Raw genomic sequence first — 11,893 nt, forward strand, 5'->3', positions numbered from 1 at the left:
GACCACATGGTTGAAAAAGCCAGCTCCTTAACCAGACAGCCACGCCTGCACTTATAATAATCCTTTCTACTATAAGAACAAGGCCTGAAATTCTGGGGGAAGGGTCAGGCAAGTCGATTACATCAACCCCAGTATTCAATTGGTACTTAATTTATCGATCCCGAAAGGATGAAAGGCAAAGTCGACCTCGGCAGAATTTGAACTCAGAACGTAATAATAACATGATGTTATTTTGTCCTGGGTCGACTCTGAACAAGTTGCTAAGTGCACTCTGTGTAGAAAGAAGAATTAAACAGCCTTAACTACCGTATTATGGTATATTTTATAGACATGTATATAGTACATCTTAAATATATGGGGATTTCACATAAGTAAATACTTCATGAACCAATGAGGGAGCCAGTGATTAATTACTAAGACTTATTTAAACTGACTTAATTGTCATTTTACATTTTATAATAATAAAACACTTCCCTCAAGGGCGATTTTTCTTTTTGACTTGCAGGACTGTCAACAACCATATTGGCCCCATATGATCGAATTTTGACAGTTCTGAGATGTATCATAAAAGGATGTCTAAATATGTGAGTGTGTTCCCCACCACCACTTGACAACCGATGGTGGTGTGTTTACGTCCCCGTAACTTAGCGGTTCGGCAAAACGGATCGATAGAAAACGAGTACAGGCTTTTAAAAAATAAGTAATGAAGGTCAATTCATTCAACTAAAACTTTTTCAAGGCGGTGCCCCAGTATGGCCCCAGTCAACTGATTTAGGGAGTCCTACAGGTTTCTATGTAATTCCTTCGTTTTATACAGAGGGTCGCCGATTACGCATTCATTCGATTTGTTTACCAATCTGTCCGTCCTTTTTCTAAGCCGGTAGGATGTACTTTGAAGGAGATTTGGCATCTATTTCTAGTAGAACGAACGACCATTGCGGACGTCCATCGTTGGCCAATTAAACAGTGTCAGTTAGTGACTGTCAACTTTTTAATTAATTACACAAGGAGATAAACAAATGGAATTTCTTTCAAAAATAGTGTGACTTACAGCAAGAATTTATATCGTTTATATCTTAAGGCCAACGTGAAGTGAAAACAGATAAATAATGTAAACTATTCTATTTTATTTCATTTTTATCTTATTCGACGGAATGGGGGTAGAGAAAGAAAGTTCAAGGGTTACACGAAAAACAAGCAAGTTTATCTATTCAGGATATTATAGACGAAAGATAATGACTGGATAATGAAGAAGAAATAAAAATAGAGGTAGAATAATCAAACATTTCGTTTTATTGTCGAGTGCACATGTTGAATTTTCTTCTCAGACGATAGCTTGATTCACCCTTGTTCTCCAAGTCGGACATTAACTGTAAAGAAAGAACCAACGAGGGAAGGGTCCTGGCTCTACGTAATTACAAGACATGCTAGAGATAGCAGCTAAATCTCCCACAAATCACACCTTTGTCTTTAAAAAGTGAAAGAGTAGATATACTAAGTTGGAAAAAAAAAAGTATTAGACACGTTATTATCTTAATAAAAACATCGTCCCGATAGATGGAACTTACGGTTAAACAATGAAGCTACTAGAAATAGCAGCCGAATCTCACTCTACCATCATTAAGTAATAGGGTAGATAGAATATAAGCTAAGTCTGGAAAAAGTATTAGTTACGTTGTTTAATAAATAAAGCAAGGTGACTACTCATGAGTGAGGTACAAAAGAAACGCATTGTAATAATGTAATCCTAAATATAGCATAAAATGCAATGGCCATGCCTGGAATGTCTAAGTATCCTTGTTTTTAACAGTCCTGACTTCAAATGGATCTTTCCTTTTAATAGACCTTTATGTATACAGGTGTATGTATAGTTATGTCTGGGATTTTTTTAGTGGGTGGGGGTGAAGGTCGAATTAGGAATTTAAACTTCGTGGATTCATTTTTGAGGCGAATACCTAATTATTTCTTTTGGGCAATCTTTCGTCTCTAGTAGACCTTTCCGTCGATTTCCGTAAAAATTTTTTTTTTTTTACATATGGGCTTGCGGGAACTTTTGAAGTAATGAGAGCGAAAGAGACTAAGAGAAAGCGATTGTATGACGAGGGAAGTTCCTTTGAAGTTACCGTGCATGGGAGCATTGATGGACATGTGTGTGTGTTTGATGGGATGTGGGAGACAGACAGTATGTTGTGTAAGTGAAGTGCTTCTGTTAGTGTGTGTGAAGAGACAGAGTAATGTGTGAAAGAGAGAGATAACTGAAATTTTTTACTCGGTGTATGTGTATATGTATGTATATTACTTCAAAAGTTACCGCAAGCCCATATGTAAAAAAAAAATTTTTTTACGGAAATCGACGGAAAGGTCTACTAGAGACGAAAGATCGCCCTAAAATTCGTAATTGGAAAAAGAAAATTAAACAAAAGTAAAATAATCATTTAAAATTATAAAAATTAATTAGAAAAGTAACGAAACCCCCCAAACTCGAGAAAACAAATCATTAACAAAATGTCTACTTATATAAAGGGTCGTATCAAAAGATTAATTTGAATTTAGGGCCGTAAAAATGAAGAGACGTGAATAAACTTTCAATAAAAAAATAGTGGGCGTAAGTTGAGACCTTCTCGACTACAAATGGAATAATTTCTACCCCGTTGCTTAGTCCTGCTAAGGATAGCGGTTAAATCTTCCTCAAACATCATGTCCTACCTTAAGCAAGGTGGGGGGAAAAAACTGGGGAACACTAATAATGTAATCCTAAATATACCAAAAATATATGAAAATAAATGATATGGTCACGCCAGGAACGGCTTGGGTAACAAGCTAGTGTGTTGTTTTAATCAGGACTGACTTGTCGTGGGGTGTAAGTGAGAAGTATCAACCGAACAACTTACCTGTTGCATGAAGGAAACCCTGAATGCTGAAGACCAAGTAAAAGATAGGCAAAAATATAAAGGAGGGGAGATGGAGGAATAAGGTTAAATTAATTAACAACTTTTTAAAATCAATTTTCTATAGCAAATAATTACGACTGTTCCCCGTTACTCCTACCAACAGTAAGAATATTTCAAAAATGTTGTCAATCAAAATTTGAAAAAAGAATATCACCGGGGTTAATTACTCAGTGACGCCATATGCATAAGAAAATGACAGTTGTTGAAATAAATGACAACCAACTTATGTCATTGGTTCCTTTGAGTTATTTCCATTGTCTCGTTCTATTTAATTTATTCATTGTTAGCGGGAAAAAACCTATTAGATGAGAATCAAAACTTCGAAGGGAGAAAGGGAGAAAGAAGAAAAAAACTTCAAATCACCACATGAGGTAGAGAAATAGTAATAGACAATGTTCTTATTTAGTACCAAGTCAGTACCGATCTCTGATCAAAAGCATTATATCCACGACAACCCCTTTTTTTATTTAGATTTAGAGTATATACATTATTCAGTTTCTTGTTGCGGCAGACCCAGGTTAGTCTAAATTAGTTAAGTCTATGATCAAAACCGTTCCAATCACGACCACAACATCAAGGACAGGACATTATTCAATACGTCCTTTTTTTTATATATAAGAAAGGGTGCGATTCACGATGTATTTTTTTACACTACTAACGAGAATTAAATATAAACATGTCTGCCAGTAAAGTTTCTGAGAAGTTTTGTTTTGCGACAGGTGGTTGAAGAAAAAAGTAACACACACACATTGAACAAGCAAGTGTTAAAAAGAAGGAGGTATCGTCGAAATAATATTTTAGGAATTCCATTACTAACACAATACCGTGAATGCGGTTAAGAGGAACGAGAAGAGAGATTAAATGTAGGAAGGCCAAAGATAAAGAGAGCGTCAGGGAAGGAGGGGACGAATGGAGATAGTGAATAACAGGTAAGGCAAAACAGTAAGGAAGGGGTAATAAGACGATTTAAAAAGACTCATATAAGAGGTAAATATGTTCTTAACACAAGTCAATTCTGGAATAGACCCCAGACGAAAGGTATTCCCTATCGTCTTTCTTGTGTGGGGGGGGGGCTTCTGGCTACCTGTCAATCAATCCATCTATTTTTTTTTGTTCTTTTCTTCCCTTTTACGATCCCTCTTGATCGAAAACCTACGCCACCCCTTTTTTTTTTGTTTTTTGTTTTTTTCATCCCCCAAAAGAAAAGCTCTACCTTGTAACTTGTCCCATCTGTGTGCAGCCCTGTGTGGCCAATAAAGAAACTTATATTTAAGGCTAACGGTTTTTGATTTAAGCACAAATCCAGTAATTTTGACGGGAGGGGGTTAGTCAATATCATCGACCTTAGTATTTGACTGGTACTTTATTTTATTGACCCCGAAGGGATGAAAAGCAAAGTTTACATTGCCGGGATTTGGACTCAAGAATGTAAAGGGCCAAAACGAAAACTGCAAAGCATTTTCCCGATTTTCAAATAACTGTACCAGCCCGCAGCCTTTTATGTTTCAAGTTTTGGCACAAGGCCATCAATTTTAGGGAGAGGACTCAATCGATATTATCGATCCCAGTGCTTAACTGGTACATATTTTATCGATCCGGAAAGGATGAAACATAAAAGTCGAGCTCGAACCAGAAAAATAAAACAGAGGACGTTAAGTATCAATAAATCAAGTATAAAAAGACATCGGTGATAACCAAAAGTGTATGCATAGTACACAGGATAAAACAACAAAAACTGAAAAAGGAACAGTAAAAGAACCATAAAAAGGAACGTCAGGAGTAGCGTTGGCAAATTTCGGGAAACATGGGATTTAAGGATGCAGTGTCCTAACAACCGACATGGATAGTTTATTCTATGCTTTCCTTTCCATATCGGCTAACTCTGATAAGCATAAGGTTATAAAATCGGATTGTTGCCTAACACTCCGTTGTATTCCTTGCGCGAAACCGATTGGTAAGATCAGCCGTGATGCATATATAACACTGTGCATTTCGGATTATATATATATATATTAATCGAAAATGTACAGTATTATATATCCATTACGGCCGATCTTACAAATCGGTTTCGCACTAGGGGTCCAACGGAGTGTTAGGTAACAGCCCCATAATATAACCCTGTACTCCTCAGAGATGACAGTTATAGAGAATATATATATATTACAATGTAAGTAAAAGAGCAGGTATACTATTATATCATCAAGCAATACTGGTTATGGCATGTAACTGGTAAGAATATTACCATTGGCTTTGTGCCAGATATGGTCAGTAGACAACATTGATGGCTCTTCAGATAATCGGTACAAATCCAACATGCCATACCCAGTAAAATATTGCTTGACTATATATATATATATACTAACATTGGACCGAGAACCAGCCCCGAGTCGGATCTAGTTTAAATTAGATGTGGTATTTACATATCTATAGTATTCTACCAACACTCGTTACTTTCACGGTTGTTTTACTTCACTGTGAACCCTATGTTACTCTACCTAGCCATTTCTGCCATATTACGTGTTGATGTGGCCAGATTCTACTGAATCCTATGACTAGTGTGTGTGTGTGTGTTTCATAAGAGGAACCCTATGAAGATTGAAAATATTGCCAATAAGTTGCTAACTTTTTGATAAAGTTAAGATGATTATCGCCTATTTTTTAAAACCTGTGTAACAAACACAATGACAACGAAAAAAGTAATATGAGTGCAAATTTTTACTAAGCTGTCGTTAAAATTTCATTAACATTTTAGAGCTATGTGGTAAGTTCTTCGGTACCTGTCAGCGTGAGAAGCCCTGGTGTGGAATATTTGGTTATTTCTGAAAAGATCGGGCGCGTTCACTGAGTCAATGACAAAATGAAATAAAAGACAAGATCATTGTATAACGGGACGTAAGAGAAATTGGACGACATTGTGTAAGACTATCTATATGTAGGAGAAGGAAATGAAATGGAGATGTGTTGACACGGGAAACCGACTGTCAATAAATACAAGAGAGAGAAGAAACATTAGGTCGAAAGGTGAAACGAGTAGACATTCAGTGACATTGAAATAGGCCATTTATATACACACATTTTCATAGCAGTGTATACATGTGCATATATATATAGACACACACACAGCAGCGTGTAGTGCACACACATTATACAGGTATATATTGATACGTACCAGTGTGTATACATTGTGCATATACATATATATATATATATATATACATACACACAGAAAGTGTGTAAACGTCTATGTACAGGTGCAGCCATTTATTATAATTATACATTATCAAATGGTTACCGTTATATGAAAAGACAAGGCATCCTCCCAAAATGAACACAATAAGCGGCTTCCACTGTATACCCACTCCATACACGCATATTACACACACATTCAAACACGCAAAGCTGTAGACAGCAGGATAGACAGATAGACCAACAGAGATTTTGTGATGTTACAAGTGCAAATATCTGATGGAGAACTCATTACGTGAAGTAGAATATATATTGCTAATGTCTATCATACATAAAGTTGACAGTCTGTTCTGAGTCTCATCCTGAGTTGAACAGTCGTAATTATATATATATATTTCTTTACTACCCACAAGGGCTAAACATAGAAGGGACAAACGAGGACAGACAAAGGGATTAAGCCGATTACATCGACCCCAGTGCGAAACTGGTACTTTATTTATCGACCCCGAAAGGATGAAAGGCAAAGTCGACCTCGGCGGAATTTGAACCCTGAACGTAACTGCAGACGAAATACCGCTAGGCATTTCGCCCGGCGTGCTAACGTTTCTGCCAGCTCGCCGTAATTATATATATGCACACCGAAGTGTGTGTGTACAGAACGGAAATCAGTTCCCGTGACCCGTTGCAGTGGTTCCAAAGTGTGGGAGAGAAGAAGGCATCCTCAAACCGGAAAACTGGCCCTGATGCTTCTAAGAGTATTGACTCCACTGAAGACAATCATAATGCCACCAAGTGGTAGAATTAAAATAGGTAACAGGTTGTGTCTACCACACAAATCGGCCATAACGGGATTTGGACCCAGAGCACAAAGAGCCGGTACAAGTACCCAAAAAGCAACAGGTCTGACATTCTTGCAGTTCCTCCGATCCACTTCTGGACATTTTTTATTTTGGGGGGAGGGGGGTCGGCTCCGAAAGAATGAAAGGTAAACTTGGTCTTTTATCCAGCGGAATTTGAACTGAAAGCACAGAGAAGTCGGAACAAATATCGCGAACCAGGGGCGGAAACAGCCGTCGGTCAATCGGGCACTGCCCGAGGGCCCGGAGCTGAGGGGCCCACACTCTACATATTAACTCTACTAAAACACACATTCAAAGGAGCCCAGTAAACAGTTATGCCCGAGAGCCCTTAATATTCTCAGTCCGCCCATGTCGCGAACTATTCTGTCCGACGCACTAATGACTCTGCCAACCACACCTGTTTGGCGCTTGTTTACCTTATTATACACACATTGTAGGTGAATAATAAACCACGTAGTTAGGGTAATAGTTCTAACCATTAATATCCGAGCCATACAGGTGCACATATACACATATATAAAATGTAAGTTTTCTATTGAAACGTTTATTTGTACCTGGACGACGCGAAATCCTTGCTCAATATATATATATATATACACACACATATTTCTGGTGTAGGCCGATTTATGGGGTTACCCTGGGTTTACACACACACAAATTTTGTATGTAATAATAAAAGTATAGACAGGTAAACAACTGGTGTCGGGTCAGTTTATAGCATTTGCATATTTATACTACACGGAGAAACGAATATTTTAAGAAGTTTAAATCACAAGTGACCAACAATATATATATAACCCATGCTAGCATGGAAAGCGGACGTTAAACGACGATGATGATGATGATGATCCGAACAAGAAGTACTCTAAAGCATATAGTAGTAATGTACCTATATGCAGTTAAGTATATGTCCGGTCATAGTGACCAATGATTTCGCATCCATGGGACTAGGCCCTTTATGGATACGAAACCATTAGTCACTCTATGGCCGAATATATACGTAACTGCCATATATATGTAGAGAGAGAGAGACACACACGCCAATATCAAACACAAATAAATAATATATAATATATTTAGTTTTCACTGAACACCTGTATAAGCCGGAGAACTAGGATGCTAGCATCCTTTAAAGGATTATAGGTCCTTCACACACATATATATATATATAGGCGCATGGTTCCGGGTTCAGTGCCACTGCGTCTCACCTTGGGCAAGTGTCTTTAGCCTCGTGTCGACTAAAGCCTTGTGAGCAGATTTAATAGACGGAAACTGAAAGAAGCCCGTCGTATGTGGGTGTGTATGTCTTGACAACCAATGTTAGAGATCCCGTAACTCAGCGATAGAATAAGTACTAAACTTTAAGAAAAATAAAGTCTTGGCACCGATTTGTTCGACTAAAATCCTTCAGGGCGGTACTCCAGCATGGCCGCATGTGCAAGGGGAAAATCCACACGGTGTGAGCAGCGGGGAGGCTTAAAATTGAAGGTTGAGATTTGTAGGAAATTGGAGCCACAATTAAAATAAGGATGTCAATACATCAAGTAGCGGATGTATTGGTCTGTTTAATGATAAGTGGACTCTTGTAGAAAAACTACTTGTAGGTCCCTGGGTCCCCGAGAATGTCACAGAACTGGTCCTTTAAAATAAAATGCGAGTACATACGGTACATAAGTACGTGTATATATATATATATATATATAATATATATATATATATATATATATATATATATATATATATATATACACACTTGTGAGCAGAATGAAATATGTGCTTTGTGTGAGTGCGTAGACTCACAAGCCAGCACAATAATGAACTGGCATTTGTAAACAAAAGATTGAATTAATTAAAATAAAGAAGATAGTTGAGAGTGACTTCGAAGTCTGGTGTACGAATCGCAGCTGATGACGGCTAATAAGTCGAAATTTCGAAGTCACTGTCAATCACTTCCTCAAAGGGAATTTCTTAGAAACATAATTCGGAAACATGACACACACACGTTTAGAAAATTAGGGCTTTATTAATTTTTGTTTGAATTTCACATCTTTTTAGATAACGAATATATATATATATATATATATATATATATATATATATTATATATATATATACGCACAAATAAATTATAGTTAAAAACCAACACGTTTTTGGGTGCGTTTTTGTGATTGTTGCATAGGAAGACTAAAGTTTATGAAAACATACACATAAATGTGTTTGTATCTACGTATGTATGGTTTGCTTATAAACGTTAATAGAATACATCGGCAATGTTTCGCCTATCCTTCAATTCTATGTTAGATTTTCAAGATAACTTCAAATTAATATTCTTTTACTTGTTTCAGTCATACAACTGCGGTGATCATGCTGGGGGCATATGTCAATTGTTATAAAGCGGTGTGAGATTGAAGCACACACCTGAGAAAAGTCATTTGTAAACATTTAAAATCTTTGAAAGTGTGTGTGTATATTGTATATATATATATATATATATACACACACACAGGTGTGTGTGTCTAATTTTAAAGGCTACAGGTGTCTGTGTAATGTTTAACTTTAAACACGTCTTCTTAAAAGTGCGTGCAAGTTAACGTCTATTCACATGCACACAAATATATGTAACCTATGTAGAAGAAACGGTAGATATAAATATAAGGTTTTAATTTATTTAATTTAAACATATTTAGAGCATTTCATCAAGTGAGCGGAATTTCTAGCTATTCACAGAGAAGCCGGACAATTGGTTATTTAACACTTTCGTTTTTCTCAAATAAAAATAAAAAAATGTGTACATATAGAGCCAAACTATGACACAAAATAAACATACGTATACAAATAAAAAGACCCATATATATATATATATATATATAATATATATTACAAAAAAGCAATGAAAATAATAATTAAAAGCTTATAAATTGGCACTGGAAAACACCTTACCCCGTTCGTTGTTGTTTTTTTTTAAATATATATATTGCGATTTTTTTTTCTTCTGTCCAACTAAGAGGACACCCAGCACACTGTTGACACCACCTGATGGCCTTAATTACAGGTAAGGTAATAACAGGGAAATCCACACACACACACACACAGGACGAACAAATTTTATAACTATTATTTGTCTTTCTTTTGTAATTTGTTATTATTTATACTTTTACAGTTGCTGTATATAAAATATAACGAAAGGTGGACTGTTATTATTGTTGTTATATATATATATTTTTTTAATTCTTTTTTTTTGTTCGTTTAATTATTTTCCTCTTTCACCATGAGTGAGCATGTGTGTATGCTTGCGTATATATCTATATCTGTGTGAGTGTGTGAATTATGTATGTATTGCATATGTATTGTGTAAGTAAATAAAAGTTTGTGTGTATACTTATCTGAGTATATGTGTGTTTGTTTTGTTAGTGTTTCTCTTACCCATTCTCCCCACTCTCTCTACTATCCTTTACCTTAATCTCAATTATCTCTTTTCGTCGCTTTTACCCCGTCACTAAGACGCCTTCTCTCTTTTTTATATGTACATGCTTACAAAGACATAGATATGCACACACATCTATATATATATATATATATATATATATATATATTATATATATATATATATAGATGATTACTTAATACTCAACCTCATTCAGTCAGCCAGCCACACACCTTGCTAATAATAATAATAATAATAATCCAATAATACAATCTTTTCTTTTAATTAATACTACGGTCCGCTTAATCTGGTTTGACCTGGGGTTAAACAATATTTACTATTACTGCTACTACAGTTTCACTTCCTCCTACTTTCATTGTTACTTGTATCCCCCTCTATATTTCACTTAGACACTCCTCCCATAGTGAACTTCATTCAAATCTAGGTACTACGTCACCTTGAACTCTGAACCCTCACTGCAAAATGGCGTCACTTCCTGAATTGTATTCATACACTACAACCTTATTCGTAAACACATGCAACCAATAGAGGTATTCCCCGCGTTACAGAGGCATTGAACATCTAAAACTGCTGCCGTAACGCAAAGTTTCGTAACGCAAAACAAATTTCCCTCATACATTATAATGTTCACTGATTTCCAATTATTGTAAATTGGGTTTCCTGTTATGGAACTCCAATTTCAAGATTGGAGACACAAAATACAATTGTATAATATTTAGAAAGATATAATTTATACATGTATGTATGTATATATGGACTCAAAGATATTGACAAGTAAAAAATTTCAATTAGTTTTTTACATGGTTCCAGATTCGGTCCTACTGCATGACACTTTGGATAAGTGTTTCTGCTATAGCGCAAGGTGGGCCAAAGCCTTGTGAGTAGATTTGGTAGACAGAAACTGAAAGAAGCCTGTCATGTGGTTAACCACTAAGGGTGGATGCTACTGTTGCTTGTAGCCCCAGGAGAACATCTTCTCCAGCTGGCTTTTGACACACAATCTGTGCCTTATCAGTATTTGCAAAGGGAAGCCATCCTTCCCATCGTCGACTTGACGTGATACGCACACACCCGGGTTTCTGAATATTTATCCGTCGTCAGTGCACGACAATCACCGGTCTTCGATACGAAGGGGTCCCAATACAAATACATATATCCTTTTTCCAGTGACGAAAAGTCACTGATCTCGAAAAAAGTGTTAACAAGCAATAATAAATCTCTGAACGATGTATAAACAGTACCTACACGACAATGTGAAGAATATATATATTATAATACATATATATATACACACACACACACACACACATATATATATATATATATATATATATATATATATATATATATATATATATATATATATATATATATATATATATATATACACACATATATATATACATATATATATATATACACACATATATATATACATATATATATATATA

At 35.9% G+C, this 11,893-nt stretch overlaps 1 protein-coding gene across 13 annotated transcripts in view; it reads right to left on the minus strand.

Moving 5' to 3' along the window:
• Nucleotides 1-10,167, minus strand: part of LOC115223391 (multiple PDZ domain protein) — a 758,365-nt gene extending 748,198 nt beyond the window's left edge. For 9 of the 13 annotated variants that reach the window (XM_036512487.1, XM_036512482.1, XM_036512489.1 and 6 more), the window contains exon 1: nt 9,938-10,164. The gene's annotated coding sequence lies outside the window, so the exon portion shown is untranslated. Of the gene's footprint in view, nt 1-9,937 lie in introns of all 13 variants that reach the window. The other 4 variants (XR_005003540.1, XM_036512490.1, XM_036512481.1 and 1 more) reach the window with 3 other exon arrangements.
• Between the last annotated feature and the right edge of the window lie 1,726 nt (nt 10,168-11,893).

The sequence above is a fragment of the Octopus sinensis genome, linkage group LG23 (assembly GCF_006345805.1).
Source record: "Octopus sinensis linkage group LG23, ASM634580v1, whole genome shotgun sequence".
NCBI lineage: Eukaryota > Metazoa > Mollusca > Cephalopoda > Octopoda > Octopodidae > Octopus > Octopus sinensis.